The following is a 16534-nucleotide window of genomic DNA, read 5'->3' as shown; positions in this document are numbered from 1 at the left end:
ACGCGAAAGAATAGTGTCGTGAAGATATTACCAGAGTTTTTATAGTGTGATCATAGGTGGTCCCGTGCACGTCTTTGGACGTTTGGCGTGGATTAGCCCCTAATGAAAATGAACAACGGCATAGCCCCAAGCATCAGCTGCAAAGCCTTCATGCACGCGGCGTCCTGCTGTCGGAGATTTTTAGCGCACTCACCTGCCCCTGGTGATGCTACCAAGGCGTAGGTCACGGCACCCGTAAGTAGAATGAACATGATGGCCAATATTCCGAAGCCCAGATAGGTGACCAAGCTTGAATCACTGCGAGCATATTACAGGTATTCGTTAGGTCCCTCAACCTTGTGCGCCAAAATTTGAACTCAACAGCAGAACTGCTTTCCGGTCTTAACAACACGGCGTCTGCCAGATTAAGAGGGGAAAATATCTTTCCAACGAGAAAAAAGGGCTAACAAAGACGAAGACCAACCGCGTGGGACGCACATGGGCTGCAATCTGTTCCGCCAAATTTATTTGAAAAATAGACTCCGGTTACCTAGCAATGCGGTTCGACAGGACCACATCTCCACCGATGCGGTCCTGGTGCATTTATCCTCGGCATTTGCCGTTTGGACTTCGAATGCGTGGATGGTCGGGGGAACTTCGCTTCTTGCGACTTTCGTTGACGACTTTCTTGAATGGCGTCAGTGATATCAGCGGTGGGGAAACCGAGTCACATACAGCTTCGCTGCAAATTGTGCATTTGCTGCATAGAGGAGGACAGGTACGTGTGCTACAGTGCAGTGACGGTAATTCTGGTATTTATTTTAGGATATATGTAAACTTGTCGGTTTCCCCATCGCTTATATGGCTGACACCATTAACTTCAACTAAACACACACAAACTTATTATAGATTATGACAACTCCTCTTTGTAATCACAGGGCGTCGACGCAAGTGTGGAGACATAATCGCAGTTGCTCGCTCCAGCACCAGTGCCTACTCCGACATTTACTTACTCCTCATCATTACTTCACAGTGACGCTGTAAACATTACATAAATTTCGTCTGCTGTCCATACACTGTCGTTCGCTGCAGTCAGGGTACAGAAAACGGAGGTAACTCTTGTTTTGTCGGCACTATAACTAAAAAAATTGTATGCAAATGGCCGCTAAGGCAACTCCACCATAACACCGAATTTTCCCTACACCTGATTAACAGCAGAGACGTTACAGGATTACTGTGTGCTCTCGGTACACGGTTGGCTAGGGAACGGTATGGTTACAGGAAAAGGCTGAAACTCTTTTTTGCTCACGGTCGCGAAAAACATACCTACCAAAATTAGCCGCTACTGTGCCTCTGGCTTGCCCAGAGTTTCTTCCTCTTTCCTCAGTTACATTGTTCACTGTTTCGTTGTAAATATTGTAATAATCTCCTCTATGGGCGTCAGCAGGGTTTTTTCCTGATAGTGCAAATCCGTTACTGGAGGGGGGTGCTCGGGGGGGTCCCTAATATAGTAAGAACTCAATTGCGGAGCATCCAAGCAATCTCGTGTAAAGTATTGAATTTCTATACAGCTTTGCATGGATACAAGTGACACAATATGTATTAACTATCATATAAGACAAGGAACGACTGCGTTATGTAATATCAACAACGTGAAAACAGCGCATCCAAGACGAAGAGAGAGAAGGCAACACAAACGCGGCGATGTTTTCACCAGGAACATTCACCAACTTTCCCAGTTTGCCGCAGTCGTACTCTCAACACTATATGATGCAGAATGTTCAAAGACACCTGTCTCCCGACAATAGAGCAATTATATAGAAATGACTGAAGTTGCAACGCAAGGTTTTGAAAATTAGTGTTGTTTTTCAAACCTATCATTGCACTCACTCATTTGTAAAAGCCTCTGGCGACCCCCGCATTGAAAAGTGGTTATCTCTGCAAATGCCCTTGGCCATTTCGTTGCAGTTTCTTCGGAACGCGGGACGGCACGTGCTCATTTGGCACAGTGATTACGTGCCTCACATGGACTCCGCAGATTTCAATTTAGAGACGCGGAATTCCCGACGTATAGACGTTTTCACGCAACGCATCGTCTCCGTGAAGCTATCGTGCGTGCAAAGATACTAGCTGTTTCCGCTGAGTGAATATTTCACCACTTCATGGTCAAATTTCTTCAGTGGCGAGCTGGGCCTACTTTCACTGAGGGAGGCTTAGTGGTGAGATCGCACAATGACGAGCGCCGCCTCCTGCTCGGCGCTTCCGCCGAGCCACCCGAACGAAAGCTCAAGCGATGCCGAGGACATCATGGCCTACCAGACATCCCATTAAGGGGATTACTCTGCAGAGAGCTCGTCTGCAGGTCCTGCATGCTCGAAATGGATCGACGTTGTAAGTGGGGCCCAAGGACGCCGCATGAAGCAAACCGCTAAGTAGCCAGACCTAACCTCGACCAAGCCGGCACTCAAGCCTACAGGTAAACCCACCTAGAAGCCAAATCAACATCCCCTCAATTTAAACGACTACGAGCTCGTAATTCGACACCAGGGAGGCCTGAAACTCACAGAAGATAGCCCGACGGAGCTCCCGGAAGTCCTACTCCAGGCAATGAAGCTCACGTGGTGCAAGGCTGGGTTCCGTCTTCGCATCGACGGTGTAAAATACGGCAACGGTGAGCACATCTCCCTGCTTTGCAGCGGAAGCCGTCCACTACCTGAGACAAGTTATGTTCGGAGGGAACATCTACCCAGTTCAACTTTATGGTCTCGTGCCGGCAATTCAGTCTAGGGGTCATAAACGACAACTTTCTGCACTATTCCAGCCAAGAAATTTTTGAAAACACCTTCCTTCCCGGATTTGAGTTCGTCGCCTGAAGAAGGCTCAGAAATTCACCCTACAGTGTCGTAACAATCCTGATAAAAAACGTGCCGTTCAACGTGTATCACCTGGGAGCTGAACACCGTAACTACTTCTATAGGAAGACAGTTCTTTGCGTCCACCATCTGCCAACAAATGGACCATCGATCCACAGCTGTCCACGTTCCCTACCTGCGGAACTAAGGACCCGGCCGATGACCACGAGTGGAAGCCCTGCTGCTCCTTGTGAAATGGGGAGAACCTGCCGGCAGCTAAGGGCTGCCCGCAGCATTTCTGCGAACCGTAGGTCGAGCAATAGAAGGCGCTGGCGCGACAAACTGCAGAATTCTAGGCTCCGGGGGGGGGGGGGGGCACAGCCATCCTCACCACACCGTGGCCGCCATCGTTGGAGAACCGGGAACACCCGTATACTCCCGGGCTCCTCCTCTCCATCGCGAAGGAACTCCTGATCGCGGTCACCGTCAGAGTCAAGATACCGGAGCCGTTCTTAAAGGGGTGGCTGCACCACTAGGGAGGTTAGCTGGGGTAACATCGCTTCTCCCACTGATTGCGGCGTCCTTCCCTCCAATCTAACCGATATCATACCTATTAAGCACACGTCGTCGTGAACTGTGAGCGCTAGAGAGAGACGTTGATGAGATATGTGCTGAGCTAGCCCGGCTTCGCAGGAAATATGAGAAACCCAAGCCGATAGGAAACGGCCAGAATACCGTTCCGCAGAATGCAAGTCCGCCATGAACACTTCTCCCCCAGCTTAAAAGGCCACTCCCCCTCCTCTTGATCAAGAATGGCGACCACGCCAGAAATCCAAAAACACCACAGCCAGTTCTTTTTGAGAAAAATGCTATTCCCACCGAAAGCCCGACAGAGCCATTTACAACTCTGCTGAACGAAATTAGTGCAGAACTGGCTGAATAATGTCGGCAGATCGCTCAACTAAGACAGCTCGTCACACAGCAAGGAGTGCAGATACAATGAAAATCAGGCCATGTAGTCCAGTAATCGGCAAAAACAGAAACCTCCAGGCACGTGTAGAGAATACAGAAACCGGCTCATTGCGAAAGAGGCAATCACCGTATTCCCGATCATCGGTATCTAAACGCGAAGAGCCTACTTCTGTTGACGATGAAAGCCCACAACACTCGGCAGTGTGAAACCATAGTTCTGCGATGGAACTGCAGAGAATTCAAAAACAAGGCCGGGATGCCCCAACAGTACTTATCACCCTTAAACCATCACATCATGTGCTCGTAATTAAAAAAACTGTTGTCCCCGCTAAATTACTGGGATTTGTATATCAGATATAGATCCCACATGAAAATCTAAAGTAACTTTATTTCGCAACACTATCGCATCCACACAACACCTCTCAAAATCAGTGTCACCTCACGCTCACCCTGCTTATCGCTCGTTTCTCCCAGAACAAGGAGAGGATGTTCAGAGTTAACATACACTGCCGCCTAATTAAGAAGCAGTCGGGAATTAAAGACACCATCAAAGCCGTACTTCAAATTGCTGGTAATTCCCAAATTCTCATTTTGGGAGAGTATATCGCTGCTCATCAGATGTGGGGTTATTGCTACAGCAATTAAATAGGCTTAGAGCTTGTAAAAACTCGAGAAGACCAAGAACGATCGTAAACGACCTCAATACACCCACAAAGACTAGCCCCAGTCAATCAGCTGTCATTTACTTGCAACATCCAGGAAGCCAATAGGATAAACAACAATCATTATGTTCAGATCATGATATTATCGAAACACGAGTAAAAGGTATCGATAACAACGTTCGTGTTGGTACGGTGCATATCACTCATTGGGACATATACCGCAAAATCCGGAGGGAGGGCCATACTCTATCGCCGAACCTCTTCTGACTAGTAGGCCGGTGAACTCATTTAAGACTAGAGGACCTCCACAAAGGTTATAACCACTTTTTACCAAATCCCGTGCATGGAGTCCAAATTCTTACATATTTGGGAAGTTCGACGGAGCCTTACGGGGAGGTGGAAAAAGCAGCGACATAACAGAAAACCCAAGCTGCGTAAAGCAGAACTTAACAAGCCAGTGGCGGAATACGGAAATTCGCTATGCAAAGAACACTGGTTGACAATGTGTGACGGATTTCAGGAAACACTATCCACCTGGAAGAAATGGCGGTTGCTTTGACACCTAACTAACCTGTTTAAAAGCAAGAGTCAAGGCAGCAGCACCCTAAATAAAACGCACCATTCCTTCCAATGCACGAAGGAAGAGCTCATACGAGATCCTACAACCAAATACCTCATGGCCAGGAAAGGCACTCCCCCTTTACCATACACAAGGACCCCCGATCCCTTACACTACTATTACATCTAGCTACACGAGGTTCGAGCAGCCATCGCCAACAGCAAGCGATCCTGAATTCCTGTTCAAGATAAAATCACCCACAATCTCCTGGCAAACCTCGATGACAGAGCCCTGCAAAGCCTCGCAGACCGCTATAACTCCTGCTGGTTCTCTGGCAAACTCCCTGATAGCGGAATTTCGGATGGTACCCAAACCGGGAAAATCTCCCCACATCGGCAAACTGGACCGATATATCTCACTTCGTGTGTGGGCAACGTTTAACAACTCATACTCGTGCGGCTTCAACAATAGATAAACCATACAGGAAAGATGCCAAACACCGTGTACCGATTCCGTTAGAACTTTGGAACCCAAGACGTGCTGATCCAGCTTAAGGAAGACATCCTAGTTGCGGCCACCCCCCGCTCCCCTGGAACCATCCTCGCCCTGCAACTCAAGGGGGCATTTCAGAACGTGGCACATAGTGCAAGCCTACAGCCCCTGACCCGAGCGGTATGCGGACAATGAACGTATCACCAGGTGACAGTGCTCAGAGTTGGCTACCCCTCCTGCGCCCCTATCAACTTCTAAGACCGGGAAGCCCTAAGGAGTCACTGTATCCCCCTTCTTTTCAACCAAGCACTACTACATTTTACAAGGCGACTCAACGGGGTTCCCAATATAAAACACGGCTTGTACGCAGAACACGATTTGGACTGGCTCTGGTTCGCTGGGTGGCCTTCAGAACAGCTTTCAACAAGCAGCCCTTATAGTTAACCATTATGTCCAGAAATTCGGCCTTTTCTGCGCACCGCTAAAATCAGAGCTGCTACTAATCAGGAAAAGAAACTGATAACGACTCGAGTGACATTAAGATTAAACTAGACGGCTACGCTATACACCCTTGCAAACACCTCAATATTCTCGGGCTTGTAATCCAAGCGGATACCAAGAATACTACACTGGTGAACCAACTGAAGCACTTAGCCGAACAAGCAACGACCATGATTCGCAGAATCTTCAGGAGACAGCACGGAATGAAGGACCAGGACACAATACGACTCGTACAAGCACTTGTCATCTCCCGGATAACGTACCTAACACCTTACACAGTCCTCTCCAAGACAGAACTGAAAACGTCAACGTAGTCATCCCAAAAGCCCACAAGCGGGCCTTGGGATTGCCCATGAGTACATCTACGGCCCGCCTGCTCGGTCTCGGCCTTCACAACGCGCCCGAAGAATTTATACACACTTTCGCTGTTTGTAAACAAACATGGATACGCCGAACGGTTCGCCCCAGAAGACTTTCGGTGCGGCACTTTCGGTAATGGTTTTCATAGTTTCGGCGGTGTTTGCCTGGTGTGTTTCAGTTTTTTGCTGCATTATTTCTTGCGCATTCTTTCATATGTGTTTATTACGATGTCTAGCCACTACATGAAAGGGCTCGACGTCGTCGTACGGGAGAGGTACAAGCGAAAACTGCAGTGGCGAGCCAGGACAAGAGTTGGTGGTCCCGCTCAAAGCTTCATTGCGAACATATTTCTGAGGCTTCGTTTCAAGGACAAAGATACAGCCGTGTATTTGAAAGAGTTTCAAACAGGTTGGCAGAAAAGAAGTTTTTATTATTTCCTTTTCCCAAAATTTTAAAACATGTAGATCGGGCGCATACCCCATATCGTTAGCCGCTGTGTAGATTTACTTCATTTATAGTTTTTCTGTTCACATTTCTACAAACGTATAAGACCTAAGGCGCACAGCACCTGACGAGGGCTGTTGCACCTGCATTGTAGTTTATTATGCTATGGTAAACAGTGAAAAAAAATCTTTTTGTTCTACTTCTCCCTATTTAACACAGCATTCGTTGACAGCAGATCGGACACGATGTCGACATGTCTGATTCCATTTGCTTCATGCGTATCTGGAGCTAATCGGTTAGGCCACCGAATGTGTTTTAACATTCTCCATTTTTATTGTCCACCAACTCAATCATCCTTTCTAGTCTCCCGTATTTTTTGTCGCTGTGAGGGACTGCCCACCTGTCAGCGCGCAATGGCCAGTATTTGTAGGGCAGGCTTTTTTGGCTCTACAAGTGCAGAAATTGAACATTGCTTTTTAATACAGTGCTCTACATTTTCATACCCTTATCTTGCTTGCAGACTTGGAGAAGGCTGTAAACACGTTGCTGCACTGCTGTTTTACAGTGACGCCCATGTGAAATTGGGTATCAACAAGGTTTCGCCAACTGATGCTCCATGCAAGTGGATTTAGGTGTCAGGAAAATCTGAATTAAGTTTCCCTTCAGCTTCTTGCTTTCTCCGATCATTCCATCTTTTAAAATGTAGTAAGGCTAACAAAAAATTTCTAAGGCTGTGCTAGCCAGCAAAATTGACTTCTTCAAGTTCAAAGCTGGGGCACCAGTACACCAACCAACACCCAGGGCCCAGCAGGATGTGCCACTGTGAACAGACGAGCAAGTGCGCAGTTTCTCCTCTCAGCTGAGGGTGAGTACTAGGGTCACCATTATTTAATGCACACACACAATACGTCTCCTCTGCTTCATTGACTGAGATATGAACAGGACTGATCGCTTTGCATCTGAATCATTACAAGTGTTTCTTTGCCTGATCGCATTTATGTTTTCTTAATCGCAAAAGTCTCATCTTCAATGTGCCAAGCAATGTGCATTACATACCTTCATTACAAAACAGTATGCAGACATAACACCACGTCCTAAGTTTGACAGGTGTATTCGAACTGGACAGAAATGTTTTTTGCCATGAATAAATATTGATTAAACTCGGCACTTAAATGCACCGACAACACTTTTGCTGACATAAGTGAGCGGCCGTGAAGCCACTGATACAGCTTCGAGACAACTGAATATTACCCTGAACCACCAACCAAGCAGCAGGAGGCGTCTCCCACTTTCCCACAAGGCGATATTTACAAAAACATTGGCCTAGAGACAGCCACAGGTATGAAACTTTGTGCTTCCCATTGTGCGGCATTAGAAGACAATACAAGTGGACAATCGAAGTCGTCAACATGGCTAGATGAGTGAAAAAGCCGGATAACGTTGTGTAAATTGTGCTTCGAGTGGAGGCTGCCAATTGTGGTGGTGATGGACTTGTCGTCGAAATAATGGGCTACGTAAAAGCACCACGTGTCGCAAACATTCTTTTGGGATTAGAGATAGAAAATGATGCAAAAAAAGATCTCTATAACTAAGAACATGCCAAGCATAGTTAATTTATGCTCAGTGAATGTGGTTTACATGTGTTGGCTGAACTGTCATTTCTAGCACCTTCGCGTGATGCTCTTCTATCATGCGTAGGCTGCGAAAAAGCTGTGCTGGAGATAAAATGTCCCGCATCGCTCAAAGCCAAGCCACCTGTAATATATTTCAGGAGGCAGGCCTATTTAGATGAAGACCTAAAGTTAAGGCGTAACCATGGTTATTATGCCCACGTTCAGGCCCAAATGGTTGCTTTGGGGCTGCGTAGGCATACTTGTATTTACACAGGAATGCTTAACTGTAGAGGTTCTTTGCTTTGACAAAACATTCTGGGACAAAACATTCTCGGCCCGGGCGGAATCCTCGATTAAACAACGGCTGTGTTGGGCAGCCCCAGCCCACTGCGACGAGCATTCGACCAAGGCCCCCGCCCCGTGACCCCAGCCCGTGACCAGCCGATGAAGACGAGCCGCTACATGCCGTGACTAAAAGAACAGAAGCCGCATCCCCAGCCCTCTCGTCCGACAAAATGTAAGGTGGCGGCAGGACACAGATGAGACGAACGATGCGATGGGGTGAAGCGATCTATTCACATTATGTACAGTGCCGCCGTGACAGAGCTCGCGCAAGGTTTGCGCCAGGCTTTTCATCGTCATCGTAGTCATCGTCGTTGGTTCAAGGAGCTGTCAGGCATTGTCCACCTTAGTCCCGTAACAATATAAAGAGAAAGGAATCATTGCTCACACAGGGCATGACAAGGAAACACACAGCACACTTAAAGGCACTGGCCATCTTCTTATGGGCTATTTAGAAGCACACTGGAAGGTCCCTCAGCACATGTCACCAGTTACTCATGCACATCGTTGTCTTTAGGATCAACGCTGATTATGGGAGGCTGGAGGTTGACGAGCGCGCTACATATGGGAAAAATCTTGTTTATAGATGTGAAATGCTTATCTACTGGTCGCGTGACAAAACTAATAGGCAGCAAAAACGAAATACTTTAAATACTTTAAGCCTCCGTATTGTCTTCTCAACAGAAACTCGCACACTTGATAATTTTCTTGATGTTGTGACATCGCCTCCACGTAGCTGGGCACGTTTCTTTGTCCTAGATGGCTTTAGAAGTCTTGCTCCATGTGCACCAACCAATTCTTTACAACGAAAGCCTCGGTATACAAGAAAAACGTCGCTTTCTTCTACTTTTTACAACAGTACACTATTCAGTGTCAGTTCCTTGTGTAGATGTGCGTCCACCCCAAGCTTTCGAAATAAACGTTATTGAACCTGTGGGAGATATCACTACAAGTAGCTTAATTGTGTTATTGTGCTTGTAGCTTGTATATGTCTGGCTTCGGGCAGTCATGGTTGTTGGCCTTTGTATAAATATATCCACGCAGTCGATAACCCCTCTGGCGCCATTAAGCAGAGGGTCCTTAAAGGGTGCTGGTCGGTGGGCTTGCGCCGATTTTCTAGATGGCTACACGATGAACCTTCTGAGATTGTCTGCCAAGACGTCCAACCAAGAGTGGAGGATCACATTCACGGGGCATGGTGAGATCCCAAAGCGGCATGCAAGGTCTGTGCAAGAAGCCCTAGACGAAGCCGCATTAGTACCATGATGAGTTGCTGCTCTTCATCAAGGACTGTTTTTGCAGCTGCCTGCCAGATAGATAGTCCCATATTTAGCAGGCAATTGAACATCTGTACCGACATAAGACCTGTGTAAAACGTAGCAGTTTTGTCTGACTCTATGACCTCATCTCTGGTCAATTTAGAAATGGTCACTGTTTCCAGTTTCTCCTCAGTCTACAAAATTTTGTTCTGGGCAGCGGCCAACTCTTGCTCGAAATAAGCAAGGCGTTCTTTCAATGCTGCATTCCCTGACACGCCACTAGAAATATATTTCATAGTCAGCTGTATCTCAGTTTCAAAACTACAAGTATTCTTGCCTGTGTCACTTTCAGCACATTCAGAGGCAACCGAGGGGACTTCGGGGTCATCTTTCTCAGGTCCAGCTACATGCTCTGATGTACCCTTTTTAGCACGCTGGTAACTGGAAATCTTTTGACCAGCATTCGTTTGTGCATGGTATTGAAACACTGTGGGAACATATTCGGGATGACCAGGGTCAGATGAAGGCTTTCGTTAAAAAAACAAAAAATTCATCAGTGCACAGCCAACATGATAGAAAATTGCTTATGAAAACACTTCGGCAAAGCTGATTGTGATACAGGAATCGGTGCTTTAATTCATGTATCTTTAATAAAAGCAATGGAGTGCCACATGGGGTACACTTCCATGTATTCCAAAAGGGACGACAAGTCCTGACATAATGTCAAGCTATATATACTTGCTTTAGGGTGGAAACAATTAATACAATAGAAATTAGAGTAAGAGTAGTATTGTCACCTTGCGCAATGAATTGGAGATAATGACAGCATGACAGGCAGCTACATAATGAATTAACAAACGACCTGCGTGACTGCATGCCAGCTGATATTGCTTAACAAAGTTATGTTAACAGAAATGTCCTGCGAAAGGTAAGCATAATTGCTCAGTTTTATGACAAGCCTGTTACACAGCAATAAAATGCCAATAAAGGCAACAAGCACAAAGGAAGTCCAGTCTGATAGAGCGGGCATTCTTTTGTTAAAATGACAAGTTAAACTGTGACAACACTATTAACAAAGTCGTAATAATGAACACCACTTTTTTACATTGGAAGGGGTGTGTTATCACACGTATTTTAAGCTTCCTAAACCGGGCTAGTTGACACACTCCAACGTTTGGCACACAACATCAAGATAAATCGCTTTTTTACTGCACCTGTGTCAAAATGGGTAGTTTTGATAGAGATCGGTGCCGATCGGAATCGGTCGCGATCTAAGAAGTTCAGTATTACTGATATAAAAAAACGTACTCATTTTGTGATGACTTCAGCTGCGGCATAGTCGCGAGAACAACTATGGTTGACTGACAAGTACACTATTCATGAATGAAACTTTCAAGTTAACTCGCCTACATCTAGTCTGTACTCACATCGAAAGGTAAATTAGATGGAGTGCGACGATTTCCATTGGCGGCAACACGAGAAACTACGACTCAGTTGCTCGCGTCACTCTCATAAAAAGCAAATGTTACAGCGCCACTGTAATTAGCAACAAAACGTGGGCAACGCGACGTACCCTGTGTGGAGATTCATGTGGAGAACGGCTACTTTGGTGTCCCGAGTGTTGCTTCGAACAGTACACATCCCTGATCATTATGCTTCTAACTACAAGAAACACCTTTACAGTGAATTTTCGGCGTTAACAGTTTTGCTATCCAACTAAAAGTCACCCCCGTTACTAATATGGGTGAAGACAAAGGCGTTCGACGTGTTCTTTGTAGTTGGGGGCCTTAGCCTAACATCTGAGAATCGTCAGTGTCCAATTGAAGCATACGGTGTGCTTTACTTGCCTTTGATGAAGTGGGCAGAACAAATGTGCACGCTCTTTGTGGGAGTCGAGTTTTCGCGTTTGATCGCTCCAAGCCAGGAGCTCCTTCTGCCTTCATCACTCGGGAAACCGAACGTTCTTACTTCCGATAGCAAATTTGTTCCAGAACGCAGACTATGTCCCCGTACAACACAGCACTGTCCGAGTCACGAGCGCTTTATCGGAATAATTTTATCCGCCGAAAGCATCGAAACCCAAGCAGCTGCCGCCACCAGCGCAGGGTGAAATTATGGTAAAACAATGTAAACAGGAAGCTTCCTAGGGCACGTTTCCGGTGAACGCACAATGTTGCCAGAAAACGGTGAGCGCTGGCAAAACCCTGCATTGATGCCCACCTCGAAATCCACAAACTACGATACGGATTGTCCCCTGCGGGGACACTAAATGCCAGACTCAGGGGCGAAAGAAAAGACAGAAGCTTCCGCCGGAAATTCTAAATTACATTACGTCACAAACACCGAGAAACATATGCTCCCATATCATCATGACGTGAGGAGCAAAGCCAGAGTGGCGCCACTCGACAAGTCGTATCACAAAGATTCCACGTCAGTGTACACTGATACCGCCCCATGCCAGCGATACCAAGAAGCAACGTTTGCAGTGGTCACCTGAAGGGATCAACCACTCAACGGTGACACAATTAAGGCCAGCTGCATGAAGGAAGCGGAAGACTTCACAATCGCCTTGGCTATAACCCAAACCACCACGATTACTGTAATCGCCGAATGTCGAGTGGTATACAGAATCTACGCGGCTGGCGCAGTTTCCCCAACAGCGAAATCCCTCCTCCTCGTACTGTCAGGATCATGTCGACCCCAGCCCACTTTGATCTCCCGGGCAATGACACAGCCCATGCATTGGCCAGCGCTGTCACCGACCGGGCCTCAGATGAGGAGCCCATTCCAACGCATATTAAGCCTTACCTGGAAATAACGCAATATTGTTACTGAACAAGTGGACAATTCCCGATGTCCCACCATAGACGACGACGGGGGAATGGCTGATATGCAGCCTATGTTAGCGCGTCGATAGCCGTCATGTAAATAGTGTAAAATACATCGTCCGCGTGTGATAGTTCATGCACTGGGCCACATAACTAGTTTGGTGAGGGTGCGGGTTTCTCCCCGTGCTGGCACCACCATCGCTCAGTGGCGGCACCGGCGCAAACATCGATGGTACGCGGTCCGTGTCGGTGAGCCCAAGCCCCGCCGCGATCAGCATATGGCAATGCCCTGCCCCTTCTCCCAAGCCCATGTCATGTAAATAATATAACATACAATGTCGGCATCACATGGTTCATGTCCTGCGCCACGTAACAATATTGTAGAACATGTAGGAGGACCTTGAGGCCCGCTCAACCCAGTTTGTCAAAAACATAGGAAAACACATAACGACGAATTCAAGCAAACATGTTTCCAAACCCAGCGCAAGTAACTTATCTATTACCTGCAGAATACTCCCCAGAGTGTTGGTTTTGCGGCGATTCAGGCACATTCTATGACATCGTCTGTGAGTGCGACCGAAACCGTGACCTTCCCCCTATTCCCAATCCTTCCTTCGAGCAGTAGGGGAGCGGGTTACCCAGCTCGAGTCTCGGTGACTGATTATCTTGGTTCACAGAGAAGCGAGTGCCTGGATTGCCCGTGGATTTTCCTTCTAGGACGCCACCCCTTAATTTATTTTTCCTTTCTTCATCAAATTCTTCTTCTCCTTCTTCATCTCCTTCTCCTCCTTCTGCTCCTCCTTTTTAACACGGCCGAGACTTACTGAGCTGAGCCAGACGATTGTTGGGCATCGCCAAACGAAGCCATGTTTCTATTTGCCAAAATAGGCTAAACGAACCCTTAACAGGAACAACCCATCATTGCGGGGAATGTTATGGCTTTTTGCAGAGCACGACTGACAGTCGGGTAGGTCCAGCGAATGACAATGAGAATCGGGTCTCCATTGAAGTCCGTGTTCGTCAACGACCAATGCCATAGCTTTGGTTCACTGCCGAAGTTGTCGAAATGGCTCGCACTCGTGGTGTTTCCTTTTAACGCCTTCGGGAGAAGCAATAAAAGTAAAGCAAAGGCCCGGATGTCTCTAATTGTTTCTTTCCCTGCCTGTAGCGGGGAGTCGAAGTATACGGCTGTGTTCTTCCAGCAGACGGCGGAATTTCTGAAAACAATGTGTCCGGGCAGTCACCCCTATTGGATCACAGAAGTCACATTACAAACTGCTGGTGACAACTGCGGACAGCATTAACTGCGTGTGCAACAAATGCTTCGCCGCTTCGTTACTCTGTTTATTTTACTTAGGGGTTTATTTTCTCTTACGCGGAACCAGAGTGGCACGGACTCCCTCTTGAGTCCACTCAGACTCATTTGGACTCAATCTCACGCGTGAGTTTGCGTTTGAGGGAGCGCGAGGCTCGTGTGGCATGGCGAGTTTGAGCTTGAGTACACTTGAGCCCGACTGAGTTTGAGTACCCCTAAGAACGAGTGAGTTCTGTGTCCATTTTCAGTTTGATAGTACATTTTGCGTACTGAGAATATTTTGCGTTTTGAGTAAATTGTGACTTTGAGTACATTTTAAGTTAGAGACATTTTCACTTCGGAGTAAGTGGTGAGTTGTGAGTACATTTTGAGACTTGCTTACATTGAGTTTCCGGTACATTTTGAGTTCTTAGTACCTTTTGAGTTCTAAATACATTTTGAGTTCTTAGTACAGTTCCGTGTACAAATGGAGTTCTGAGTACAAATTGAGTTCGGAGTACATTTTGAGTTTTGGGTACTTTTTGAGTTTGGGTACATTGTGAGCTTGCGTATATTGTGAGGTTGAGTGTATTTTTAGTTATAGGTACATATGAGTAGCCTAGGAGGCAGCTTAGTTCGGCCGTTGAGTTTTAGGTGTCGCTTTCGGCTGGCAATTCAGGTTACCTGCGGGTACGGCAGCATTCACAATGCGCATGTTCGAACGCTGGGGAGGGGGGTTGGTGGGGTGTCTGGTTTAGCGGCTAGGCGTGTAACTGATAATCGACTGGTGAGGTCATAAAAAAGGGTTATTTTCCCTTTACCTTTTATTGGATCCTCTAAGAAGGTGGGAGAGCGTCGTGGGAAAGCAAACGGCGGCGCTTGCTTGCTCGTTGTTCGCCTGCTTCTGTTATCGGTTTGATATGGTAAGATAAAAAAAAGAGTTAAGAGTTAAGCGGCGGGGGGGAGTAGGGGGCAGCTGCGGTCCACTCTGCTGTTTCAACTGAATTGTCGACTGAAGTGACTGCGCGACGCCCGTTCGGATAGAAAACATTACGCCGACTTCCTCTTGCGGGAACCCTGGTGTGATGCGACTCTCAAGGGGGTTCCATGGGCGTCGCATCAAGCAATCGTCGGGTACGGCAAGAGCGCGGACGACCGTGGACTGAGAGACGGGCCGGAGCGCGGCACCAGGACCCTCCAGCGTGGACGTTCCCTGGTTTCCCAATAGGTGGCGTAAACATTGGCGCCCCACGTGACCAACCAACCTACAGCGCAGTTTTTGACCATCAAGTCCACCAGACGCCGCAACCGAAAGGTTACTTTTGGTATAAAATACATGACATTCATTCCGTGACTCAAAGAGCAAACACGGTGCGCTTACAATGTGTTGTTTAAAAGTATTATTAACAAGTTCCGCATCAAACATCCGTTGAGCAAAAATGTACGCAACTTTTTTACCAACAGCCGACTGGTACACCATTTGCAACCACAAAGGGCCAATTCAAATTGCAACCACTGCAACGGCCCACCGTTGCTATGTTCGTGGAGCACTGGTTTCGTGACTTTTGTTGCTGTTATTTGCCTTTGCGTCCAATAGTTGTTGAGAGGACTGGCAAAACACGGGAATTGAGTGCTTGTGGAGTGACAAATGTTGGAAATTTCGCATCGGAAGGCAGCTGTCGAGGCCAGAATATTTTATTTATTTATTTATTATTTATTTATTTAGAAATACTGCAGGCAGCATCGCTGCCCAAGCAGGAGAGGGTTACAAAGGGTGATTATACAATGCATGTTCAAATGCACCAACACTTCACATTCTATAATCGATAGGGGCAAACAGTTCCATTGTTCAATGGTGTTAAGAAAAAAATACTTTTGAACTATTTTACTGCGGGCGAAGTACGGACGTATGGCCTTGCTGTGATGGATCCTCGATGACCGTTGTGGTTCGGGAAGCAGATAATCTTCGCGTAACAGGGCGGTTTTGTTGTCGTACAGTAGATACAAAAATTTGAGGTGGGCGACCTGGCGGCGAAGTTGAAGTGGTGGCAAGGCGAGTTTCCTTATCATATTTGTTACTGATGACGATGTCCTGTAGTCTGACAAAATGAACCCTGCAGCAAGACGCTGGATACGTTCAATCTTTGTGATATTCTTTGCATAAAACGGATCCCAGACAATTGATGAGTACTCGAGGACTGGGCGAACCAAGGTGCGATAAGTTTCTAATTAATTATGAGAGGGACATCCTTTCAGTTTTCTTAAAACGCGTAGCTTCTGAAAGGCTTTGTTGCAAATATTATCAATATGCGCATTCCATTTCAGATTATTAGTAATTGTTAAGCCCGAGTATTTCACAGAAGTTACAACTTCGAGA

At 46.8% G+C, this 16534-nt stretch overlaps 1 pseudogene; it reads right to left on the bottom strand.

Annotated features, from left to right (window-relative positions):
• Window positions 1-9267: 9267 nt before the first annotated feature.
• On the bottom strand, window positions 9268-14872 carry LOC144148500 (uncharacterized; annotated as a pseudogene).
• Between the last annotated feature and the right edge of the window lie 1662 nt (window positions 14873-16534).

The sequence above is a fragment of the Haemaphysalis longicornis genome, unplaced genomic scaffold (genome assembly GCF_048455015.1).
Source record: "Haemaphysalis longicornis isolate Haplotype H1 unplaced genomic scaffold, Haemaphysalis longicornis Haplotype H1 scaffold_8, whole genome shotgun sequence".
NCBI classification, from domain to species: domain Eukaryota; kingdom Metazoa; phylum Arthropoda; class Arachnida; order Ixodida; family Ixodidae; genus Haemaphysalis; species Haemaphysalis longicornis.
Note: the sequence above shows the minus strand (reverse complement) of the source record. Positions and strands in the feature narration are given on the sequence as shown.